Raw genomic sequence first — 12,059 nt, forward strand, 5'->3', positions numbered from 1 at the left:
TCACTATATTGAAACAAAAGAAATAGATGTGCAGAAATGGGAATGAGCCAACGTTATTTTTATATATTCGGTCAATTTTTAAAATTTAACATGGAACATAAGTCATTATATGTTGCAATTAGTTATTCTATTTTTAATAGAGCATTGTGTATGTATACAGATATATGAATAGAGAATATAAATGGAAATACAACCCAAACACAAATGCAAATATAGAAATGTATTGCAACTATATGCAGATATATAAAAAATTAGTAATAAATTCCCGTCCCCCGCCTCTATGGTTTCAGGATGGCGGAGACAATTTCCGGTCCTCCCAGCTGCCGTCTCTATGGTTTCAATGTGCCAGAAGGGTTTATCCGGTCGTTTTTATTTGGTTAGAGGCAGGAGTTTTATTTTAAATAATAGAAGTGTTATAGAAATGTGAATCTTAATATAGAAATAGATAATAAATATATAAAGGGAGATTGCTAAACTATGACTACAAATTGAACTCTAAATATAGGTAAGTAATATGAAGAGTTGTAGTATAGAATAGAAATAACATGATATGGCAATATGAATTATAAATGGGAATATAAATATAAAAATAGGTAAGTATAGTTTAAAAGAAAGGGAATTTTTTGGCTTTTATTTAAGTAGAGGCAGGGGTTTTATTTTAAATAGGTGTTACAGCAGTAAAAATCTTGACGCAGAAATATGTAATCAACGTATACAAATATGTATAAAAATATATAACTGCTCGCATCAGATGTAATGTAGAATATAAATTTATTTACAAATTGAGATTGATAAAGATAAATGTATAAGTAAGCAATATACATTAATGTACATTATAAATGCAAATAGGAATATAAAAATCAGACATAAGGATAAAACCTATTTAAATATTGTTTGAAAGAAAGGGTTGGGGTTTTTTTTATTCTTACTGGGTTAGAGGCAGGGTTTTTATTTTAAATGATATGAATGTAGATATTATTGGTATATATTTCTCAATATTGAGATGTACAATCAAGATATAAATATATATATAAACACAAAATATAAGTAAATAGAGATAATAGGAAGAGATGTAATGGAGAATACAAATAACAGCATACGTAAGTATACATTTTAAATGTAAATGTGAATATGGACCTGAAAAACAGAATTTTAAAAAATATTGAAATACAGTTGAGAAGAAAGGGTTTTCTTTTTGGCTTTAACGTGGGTGGAGGCAGGGGTTTTATTTTAAATAATGGAAGTGCTACAGAAGTAAAAATCCTCACACAGAAAGATATAATAAATATATAAAGATCTGAATAAAAATACGAAAAAAAAATAGAAGTAATAGGAAGAGTTGTAACAGAGAATATAAATTTATAAATAAATCGGAAAATAGAAATGCAAAATCGAACACACATCAGTATAGAATTTAAATATAAATGTGGATCTAAATTTGAAAAATATTATTAAAAAAAAAATGAAATACAGTTGAAATGAAAGGGGTTTGTATTTGGCATGTATGGGTGGACGCGGGGGTTTTATTTTGAATCCTGCAAGTGTTAGAGAAGTAAAAATCCTAAGAGAAATGTATACTTCCAATGTAAAAATAGGTATATTTCGAGCGGGGCCGAATTGTTCGGAAGAGGCGAAGAGCCGAGTGTTGCCGAACAGAGGCGACTTGAGTCGAAGAGCCGAGTGTAGCCGAAAACAGCCGAGTTTACACCAAGAGCCGAGGATAGCCGACTGGAATCGATAGCCGAGGGTAGCCGACACTGGCCGCATTTAGACAATGCGCCGAATGTGACCGAGTTTCGTCCAACCGTGCCGAGTTCGGCCGTAGAGCCGAACTGAAACGAGTTTAGACCAAGAGCCGAACCAAGCCGAATTGAGCCGAGTTTCTTGAAACAGAACCGAAGGACGCCGCAGCGCTCTCCCTGCAGGTCTCCGGGGCACACGGCAGGGGGCGCTGTATAAAGTAAGTATAAAATATCAACTATCTATAAGAAGAAATAAAAGCTCTATGTCATGTGCAGCAGTAGAAAATTTCAGGCTCCCAGGGAATAAATAGTTTTCTTTACATCATTTTCGTTTTGCAGGTTTTTTTTACTCCCAGGTAGCCTGAAAGTTTCTACTGCTGCTTTTTTATTCTTAAGCTAGAAAGGAAAACCAAGATCAGAAACAGAAGAAAAGGAAAGGGAAGGAAAAGGAAGGAAAGGAAAGGAATCAGGAGCACCAGAGGGAAGGGAAGGGGTGAAAAGCAGAGTGAAAAAGGAAAAAAGAGTTGGAGCGAAAAAGAGAGGGCATTCGGGAGGAGCGTTGCTGCCTCAGGTCCTTCCCCGCCCAGGGGCGAAGGACCCGTTTGATGCCCGGGAGGGACTGCAGCTCCCGGTGGCGGAGGACGGAGCAGTGGCTGTCAGCCCGAGACTACAACTCCCGGCAGGCCCTGCTGCCGGCGAGGCGTGTGACGCAACGGCTGGCGCGGCACCGGAGTGGCTGGCGTGCCAGGCGGCCGCGCGGGGCTGTGCGCGGGCAGCTCCCGGCGCCGCGGCGGCGACGCCGGAGGGGCGAAACCTCCGTCTGGCCGCCCGCACGGAGCTGAGCAGCGCGGAAGGGGCGTCGGCCCGGTTCTTCGGCCTTACTGAGCGGTAGCGATGGCGGAGGGCGAGGCGGTGCTTTGCTGCCGCGGGCCGGGAGCTGCAGGAGCCGCCCCGGGCGAGCGGCGCCGGGCGCTCCCGCGGTCCCGGTGGGGCGGCTGCCCTCAGGCTGGCGGAGGCGCAGCAGCCCCCGAGCCGCAGCCGTCTCCCGCGGGCTGCTGCCGGTGCTGCGGGCGGAGGCGGCTCCGCCGCGTGTTGGGCGTTGCGAGCAGAGAGCGCTGCGATATCGCCGGAATGACTGGGCTGCTGCCTGCGCTAGTGCTCGAGGCTCTTTCTGCCATGCAAACGGATGGAGCGGCGCTGAGCGGTAAAGCCAGAGATGGCCGGGAGAATGCCCAGCGCAGGGAGCAGGCGGGCTGTATCCTTCCGATGGCACAGGTGCGATCTGCAAACTCATCCCCTTCTGCCCCTGCCCTCCCCAGCCCCAGGGAAAGTGCTTTCCAGCATTGTCGGGCTTCTGAAAGACAAAACTTGTGATTTGACACTAGCATCCAGAAAAGCTTTCTGTCTAGATTAGCAAATGCCTAAATTGTTCTTGGTTACATCCCATGACTGGTTTTAGGCAGTGACTTTATAGTGCTTTTAGGATTTTCTTGTACAAAGGTGAGAAAATAGGCAGGTCTGATAGTGGTTTCACTTTTTTTCTACTTCACGTTCCATGAGATTCTTTTATCCAAGCACTTGTTTTAAAATTGTACTGTAGGCGTTTATGGTTCACTTTTTTTTTCTTTGCAGCACCCGTGACTTTTTTTTTTCCTCTAAATCGGGAGTAAATATAGCTGAGTAAAATGACCTTGGTTTTCTTCTTTCTTTTTCAACTGAGTTGTTTTTATTAAAAATCCTATTTGCCTATAGAAAAAGTGGGTATGTCCTGTAATATATCCTAGCTTTTCTTGTTTACAGGGTACTCAGAAAATATGTCTCCCTTAGAGTCCCACAGAAACGTTCTCAGTGCGATCTCTGTCAAGGTATGCATTTACAAATAAGTGATCCCTTTAGATATTTGACTGTGTACCTTTTCCTGTAATTCAGAGCTTGCGTTCCGTGGCTTTTATGATAAACCTATAAAACATGTAAAAATGGTTTTGCACGTCTTAATCGTTGCAGGCAGCACTAAGTGGATTTAGAGCCTGTTCTTGACCAGACAAAGGGAAAAAGTGTGACTTTGATGCTGAACTTGTCATTTTTCATTGGACTTGTCTTTAGTTATTTAGGAATAGAGAGAACTAGAAAAAGAGAGAAATAGAATTGGTTATTGAGCACTCCTCAAATGCTCACCGTGATTCAGTGCAGAGCCGAAGTGAAGGGTGATGGAACAGAGCTCTGTGCTTTAGAAGGAAATAAATTTAAACCTGACCTCCACACAGTGTCTCACTAACTTCTGTTGTTTTAAAATACAAAATACGTTTAGGAAGTGTTGGAAGTTAGTATTTTGGGAAAGAAATGGCAGTTCCACAGAACATTGCATTTAACAGAGGCTCTCGGAACGATTCATGTTGTAACTGCTGTCACTGCAATCGGTTGGTGGTTCAGCCTTGAAATGTGCACTTGCCCTTCTATAAAGCACTGTTTTGTTTGCCTTTCAGTGCTATGAGTCTTGATAAATTGGAGAAGAGCCCAAGAGAAGTTTTTCATCCCTTGATATAAAAGGTAGGAAGTGACTTTTTTTTGGTTTGGTTCTTTTTCGTTATTATTTTCTGGAAATAAAAGTAATTAAGTATAGGTACGACTGGTTTGTTTCTTCCAGTAGCAGGTGATAATAATAGTAGTAGTAATAGTAAAAATAATAATAGAAATAATAATAATAATAGTAACGTAATACTACTGAAACTGTCTTTATCCATTGAACTGGCCATTTCAAATCAAAACTTGTAAACACAAATCAAACCATCATCCTTGTAGAATCTTTCACGGCAGTGGGCTAAAGATCCTGGTTTTGTTGACAGGATTTATCGGTTCTGGAAGAACAAGAGGGAAGTACAAGCCTAACTACTTCTAGCTCACAGACCCGCCCAGTGAATACAGCTTTGTATTTTGATGGGCTTGTGATGACTTTGAAATCGATTCCTCATTACAGTAAAAAAAAAAAAAAAAGTTTTTTTGAACGTGACAGCAGAAATAACTTTCAGTACCAACTTAATAATAATAGATCACCAATTTAAGTTAAAAATTCATGCTATACTATCAGAATTTAAAGGTAAAATATTATGTATTAGCTGATGGTATAAAGTGTACGTTCTAATGTGTAGGATGTATGCAGAGATAGATACATACCTGAAAGTCCTTAGAGGAAACAAATTTTTATGTCTGCTGTTTGACTGTTTATCATACAATATTTGGTTTTATTTCCCAGGGATCGGTGAATTTTAACTTTGGAGTCCTCTGTGCTAAGGATGCTCGGCTTACAGATGATGAAATGTTCAGTAATGGTGAGTTTTTCACCTTCTCTTTAGTTGCTATGCTGATCTGAATAAGAAAAAAACAAAAGCAAGAGAAAAAAAAAGGATGGTTTATTATTTTTTTACGCTGTTATGTTTGTTTCCTCAGTATTTGCTGCAGCTCTGCTTACCCAAACTTTGGGTTCCTTCTGTCCCACTGGGAGTCGCCCGATTTGGTTGCATCTGGTGAAACTCACCCTGAGACCTTGGAGAACCAGCTCAAACTACGTGAGAGCCATTTGCAGTTCTCTCCAGACACCTGGAGAATGGGTGATGCTTCTGAGGATCTGGCAAATGTGCTTCTATCAAAACTCAGTCTGTGAAATTTCTGGGGAAAACCCTTCTGTGTACCGAAGGGTTCAAACTCTGGTGAGGATCCAGTTATCAGGTGCTCACCTGGATGGTTCCAGCTCTTAAAGCGAACACTTGTACTCTTGCCCTGTAGTTTATATCAACTGTATTTTTGTTATTTTGCAAGATTTCACGGCTTTGCAAAATATTGTGCATTTGACTCTTTGGAACCTGTCAGATCGTTCTTTGGTGCAGGACCACCTCATGGGACACTTGGCTGCTGTCCTGAAGGGGTTGGTCGTAAATCCTGGAGGGTTTATAAGTCTTCTGTCCCCAGGGAGCTATCGTGCTTTGTTTGCTTTTGTTCTGTTTGTTAGGCGCTGCTTCTCACTGGAAGTATGAATTTCAAACTACCCTGTTCTTTTTTTAACTGTTTTCCTGGTTCTCTCCCTACGGCAGGGAAAGACTCTCGTGTCCTTGTCGTCAGGCTCGGTGCTGTCCAAAAAGATACAGAGACTAAAACAATCATAAGAAGCAAAATATGACTGCAGGGAAAACAAGCTGGAGAGAACAAAAGGTGGTATTGTTATCCTTACCCTCTATTAGAAACATCCACTGTGCTTTGATGCTGGTAGCTGCCAGGGGCTTGTTAGCTCTTTGTAGGCAGGTGTGGGTGTTCACTTGTAGGTTTTTTCTCTGGACAAGTCAATTCAATCTTTGCTAAGCTTATATTTGCAGATTACTCTCTAGCACAGTCCAGCATGACATTTTTGAATGTTGTAAAAATACCATGTTACTTGGAAATTGCTAATGATGAGAAGCCTTAGGGAAAAAAGAAGATTTCAGGGTTGGAAGATGTGAGAAGAATTTTGTGGGGATGTTAGACTGAAATAAAGTGCACTTGAAGCTGGACTGGCATGCTGGCAGATCCCCTATTAAAGAGTAGTGCTTAAATTAACCTGGGGGTTGCCCATTGTTTCTGTAGAAATCAATGTTTCCTGGTCTTCAGAAGTAAGCTGCTTTGAAAAGCTGGAAGGTGCAGTACAGTGACAATCCCCGTGCTTTGGATTAAAAGTAGATTTCAGAAGGGTGATAGGCTTTTGTCTTTTCCTAGAAGTCAATGTAATCCTATCGAGGAGTTTTTAATTCTGTGTTGCCATGTCATCCCTCAGAGCCCTGTCGTACTAATCGTCATACAGATACAAAACAAAACATCAGACGCTGTCCCAGCCACTTAGAGCCCAGAACACGATTTCCTCGGGCTGCCATTTGTGTGCCATCGGTACTCACCACGGAAGCGAGCCGGGGATGTTGCAGCTGTTGGGAACAAACCGCTTCTCGTCACACAGAAATGGAATTCGGACGACGCCTCGGCCAGCCCCTCTCTGCCGTCGTCTCCTGAATCTGCAGCAGAGCAGTTCCAGTCCGTCCGGGTACGTGTAATCCAGCTCCTGACGATCTGAGCACACGGAGCAGCGCTCAGCTGCCGTGGGGGCTCAGGGAAGGCAGAGTGTGCATTGTCATCTTCCTGAACCTACAGACCAATCAAAGTGAGAAGCCACAGGGTGGAAATCACTCGCATATATGCTAAATAAAACTTGCAGATTTATTTAAGAATTATTACTGCTTGTTCTTTTTTGTGCTTCTGTGCTTAGAAAACATCCCTATAAAATCAGTTCAATTCATCAGTTGAACCTTTGTTTGCAGACCCTCACTGAGCAGAATTTGTTGCAGACTCAGTGCACGCTGCGCTGGAGTGTGAGGAGCTCAGTGCACTGCCGGGAGTGTGAGGAGCTCATGTGTGCTACTTTTTGCTTTAGGACGCTCTAAGGTATTTATTCCTTTTGGGATACATGATGAGAATTCCCAAGAGAGGTAGTTATAAGGTATGACATCGGGAAAAAAGCCTGTGTGGTTGGAATGTTGTTGTTGTCAAAAGTTAATTTTTTCTTAGCCAGTAGTTAGCTTTTTGCTTTATTTTTGTGGTAGCAGTATTTTATTGTTTAAAAAATTGCTTCAAAATAACTTCGGTGGCTGGCCATCGGTACCTTGTTCAGATTTGCCTATTTGCTTGTAGCTAAAAAGTTCACATCTTGTTTATCATTCTATTTAAGAAACTGCTGCCCAGCCAACTAATAACTGAACATCTATCTGTCTGGGACACGGGGAGAGGATTTAGGTAATGTCTTTGTTTCCAGAAAAAAGTTCCTGTGTAGTTTCTAAATAGAGGAGAGGGGGGTGAAGACTCGGGGCTCTGATGCCATTGGGGCACCCCAAGGTCCCCAGGAGAGGAAGCCCCACTGGGGTGCAGGAGCAGGTGTGTTCTCATGTAATCTAGAATAAATTATAAATATAAACATGAAAATTATAATCATGAAAATATTTTTTTAAATAGCTAAATAAAGCAGGTTGTTTTTATTTGTCAATAGGCAGGGTTTTGATTATAAAAATTATAAATACAAACAATATAAATGTAGAAATCTAAGTACAGGAATATATCATAAATAAATACAGATATATATATAAAGTTAGTTGTAGCAGTAGATATGACACATAATATAAATAATAATTTAAATACATTTCTAGAACTTTACATATATTATATATAATTAGTACACTGCATCAAAAGAAACTATAAATATGAATGGGAATATAATTATACTAAGTATAAAAATATTTCAATCTCGTTTAAAAGAAGGTTGTTTTTTGTATTTATTTGGTTAGAGACGGGGTTTTTATTTGGAATAATAGAAGTATTATAGAAGTATAAATCTAAATATAGAAATATACAATCTATAGAGAAAGATATTTGTAAAAACACGATCGAACGACGCCTCCTTCGGCCGAATGGAACGAGCTCAGCCGAAGCAAGGCGAGACCGGCCGAACCTGACGGCCTCGAGCGAACCGAGGCCAGGCTTGCGAGGCTGCCTGAACGGAGCCGAGCTCAGGCGAACCGAGCCCGCTGCTCTCGTGCGCGCTAATTAGCGCGAGTGCGGTCACCGCCTAATGAGCCCCACTAGGGGCAGAGCCGGGGATCCAGTCCTCGTGGGAGCTTTTTAGGGCTTGACGTCCCTTTTAGATGTTGCGTTGTCAGTGCGGTCCCCTCAGTCTCAGCGCTGGGGACGACTCCCAAGGTCAGGGCGAGAGGGGCTCCGCATCTCTGCAGGCTCAGCACTTGGCTCCTCACATCCAGACATCACCTTAGTCTCTCAATTCCTAATTGGCTCGTTGTTTTTGGGGTTTTCTCGTTGCATTTCGAGTCGGGGTCCCACAAAGCATTCTGGACTTTGGAGTCACTTTGCATAACCCCCCCCACCCTCTCAGGTGTCTTCCCTATGTTGTAAGAGAGCACAGCCTCGGGGGAAGGGTCCACCGCACCCAGCCAGGCTTTTTACTAATACAAAAGAAGAGATAAGCCTCAACGACCCGGTATTACAATAACAAAGCACTAAGTATCCTGGCAGAGACCGACCTGATGGCGTCCCTGCAACTCCGTCTCACAAAAAAAATATTAACTGAAATTTTGTTCATAACATGAGCCTTGAGGTGAGCGTGTATCATTGCCGGCTTGGGATTGAATGAAATGCACTAAGTAAACCAGCGCTGGGAAGGGAGGCAGGGAAAGCCTCTCTTAACGTTTACCAATTCTTCCGTCAAACTCATCACGGCAGGACAGGGTGAAGACTGAAAGTGTAAGAAGATGTGGAGGGAAACAGAGAATCTGACAGGAGCATCGAACGCACAAGTGCACGAATTTCGCTTTTGCTTGGATGTAAACTCAGAAGTTGTAAGGAATTTGGGAAAGGGACATTTCAGAAGGAGAAGGAGGAGAAGAAGTTGTTGTTACAGTCCTGGCAAAATCTTTTGTTCTAGCTAATAAAAGAAGTTAGTTTAGAAAACAAAAAGAAAAAAAGATGTAGTTTTTCTTTACTTGACTATTATATTCATTGGTGGTATATGGTGTGTTGTTTAATTTCTTGGTATGATTAACTCAGTGTAAGTTGTTTTTTGAGTGAACTAACTTTCTGGATGGGTTGGTTTGTATTTGAGGCAGGATTGATTTCAATAGGTTTCTTTCATAGACTTCTGATAGGTATTACTGGGGTTTTGGTTTTGTTTACTGTATGCATAAACATACAGCTTTGGTTGGGCCAGCTGGGCTGCCAGAGTTTGTGGGTGTGAATTTATTCGATAGCTTTTGTTAAATGCAGTGTTTAATTTTTGACAGGTTTTTCAATGTAGTGGTTTTAAGGTGGTTTTTAGAATTGATTGTATGGTTTGATGTTGTTTATAGTTGCTGTCCGGTAAGGGATGTGGTGTGAGTACTTGAACGTTATGGTTTTGGTTTTCCTAAGTTCCGTTTTCTTTCTGGTTCGATAGGTTTTTTTAGTTTTATTTTTGGTGCCAGGGGTATTCACGTGGTGGGTTTTTATAGGCAATATGTTTTTTAATTTGGGTAGTGATATTTTTTAGTATTTTAACAGTTTAGATTTTTTATTTTTATGCTTTGAATTAGTTTTCTTTTAATTTTAAATTAAGTTTTATAGATTATTGGTTTTTATTTGTGCATTAGCATAAAGGTAGAGCTTTGGGGGCTTCTTTTAGTACTGTTTAGGGTCAGTTGTACAGTTTTGAGTCTAGTGAGTTGGTTTGATTTAATTTTTAGTGGGTGTTTGTTTTTCTTAGCAGTTGTGTCATTTTCAAGGTGTATTGGAGGTTTTTGGGGTTTTTGAGATACTGGTTTAGGAGGACGTTTATGATGAGCATGTGCGCAGGTTTTGGGCTAGTTGAAGTGGGATTTAAAATTTATTTTGGGTTAGGTTTATTTGAGTGTTTATGAGGGTTCAATGTTGTGGGATGTTTGTTCCGTTAGTAATAAAAATAGGTTTTGTTTTGATGTGCTGCGATGGGATGAGCGTGTGCTGCGTGCCGGTGCTGACAAAGGTACGGTATTGTTGTGGCTTATTTATATGGTTTAATATAGAGATGAAAATAGAAATAAATATACATTTAAAAAGAAATATTACATTAGAGTGGTAAACATTAATATAGAGAACAGATACATATATAAAACTATAATTCATGGTATAGAATTGTAAGATATCATATGGATAAATGATAGTCTATTATATATATGCACAAAGATATATAAATATAGATTGTAAATATAAAAATACTTAAATATAGTTAAATTGGGGGTTTTATTAGGTTGTAGACCTGTTTTTATTAATAAATCATATAAATAGAAATAAAAATTCAGATACAAATATATAGGGAAATACAAATATCTATAAATATTGATATTAAATAAATCTAAGTAAAAGAAATGTACAATACAGAAATTTTCTATCTATGATTATATTAGAGGGCATTCTCCCTAAGATATATATAATATCTATGAATATAATGAATAAAAATTATCAATCTAAATATGATTATAATTTTGAAAGATAAAGTTACTTGTTAAATTTTAAATGTGGTTGAAATAAAGAAGTGTCCTTGGTTTTGATTTGGTTAGAGGCAGGAGTTTTATTTTAAATAATAGAAGTGTTATAGAAATGTGAATCTTAAGATAGAAATAGATAATAAATATATAAAGGGAGATTGCTAAACTATGACTACAAATTGAACTATAAATATAGGTAAGTAATATGAAGAGTTGTAGTATAGAATATAAATAACATGATACGGCAATATAAATTATAAATGGGAATATAAATATAAAAATAGGTAAGTATAGTTTAAAAGAAAGGGAATTTTTGGCTTTTATTTAAGTAGAGGCAGGGGTTTTATTTTAAATAAGTGTTACAGAAGTAAAAATCTTGACACAGAAATATGTAATCAATGTATAAAAATATATAACTGCTCGCATCAGATGTAATGTAGAATATAAATTTATTTACAAATTGAGATTGATAAAGATAAATGTATAAGTAAGCAATATACATTAATGTACATTATAAATGCAAATAGGAATATAAAAATCAGACATAAGGATAAAACCTATTTAAATATTGTTTGAACGAAAGGGTTGGGTTTTTTTTTATTCTTACTGGGTTAGAGGCAGGGTTTTTATTTTAAATGATATGAATGTAGATATTATTGGTATATATTTCTCAATATTGAGATGTACAATCAAGATATAAATATATATATAAACACAAAATATAAGTAAATAGAGATAATAGGAAGAGATGTAATGGAGAATACAAATAACAGCATACGTAAGTATACATTTTAAATGTAAATGTGAATATGGACCTGAAAAACAGAATTTTAAAAAATATTGAAATACAGTTGAGAAGAAAGGGTTTTCTTTTTGGCTTTAACGTGGGTGGAGGCAGGGGTTTTATTTTAAATAATGGAAGTGCTACAGAAGTAAAAATCCTCACACAGAAAGATATAATAAATATATAAAGATCTGAATAAAAATACGAAAAAAAAATAGAAGTAATAGGAAGAGTTGTAACAGAGAATATAAATTTATAAATAAATCGGAAAATAGAAATGCAAAATCGAACACACATCAGTATAGAATTTAAATATAAATGTGGATCTAAATTTGAAAAATATTATTAAAAAAAAAAATGAAATACAGTTGAAATGAAAGGGGTTTGTATTTGGCATGTATGGGTGGACGCGGGGGTTTTATTTTAAATAATGGAAGTGCTACAGAAGTAAAAATCCTA

At 38.6% G+C, this 12,059-nt stretch overlaps 1 long non-coding RNA gene across 1 annotated transcript in view; it reads left to right on the forward strand.

The window, feature by feature from the left end:
- LOC141730183 (uncharacterized) overlaps positions 1-12,009 on the forward strand; it is a 45,950-nt gene extending 33,941 nt beyond the window's left edge. Inside the window, exons 3-10 of the long non-coding RNA XR_012581714.1 lie at positions 291-1,960; positions 2,330-3,017; positions 3,543-3,607; positions 4,226-4,289; positions 4,993-5,068; positions 5,187-5,446; positions 5,828-5,945; positions 6,541-12,009. This is a non-coding gene — a long non-coding RNA (uncharacterized LOC141730183). The remainder of the gene's footprint in view (positions 1-290; positions 1,961-2,329; positions 3,018-3,542; positions 3,608-4,225; positions 4,290-4,992; positions 5,069-5,186; positions 5,447-5,827; positions 5,946-6,540) is intronic.
- Positions 12,010-12,059: the final 50 nt, after the last annotated feature.

Source organism: Zonotrichia albicollis, chromosome 9, assembly GCF_047830755.1.
Source record: "Zonotrichia albicollis isolate bZonAlb1 chromosome 9, bZonAlb1.hap1, whole genome shotgun sequence".
In the NCBI taxonomy this organism is placed as follows: Eukaryota; Metazoa; Chordata; class Aves; order Passeriformes; family Passerellidae; genus Zonotrichia; species Zonotrichia albicollis.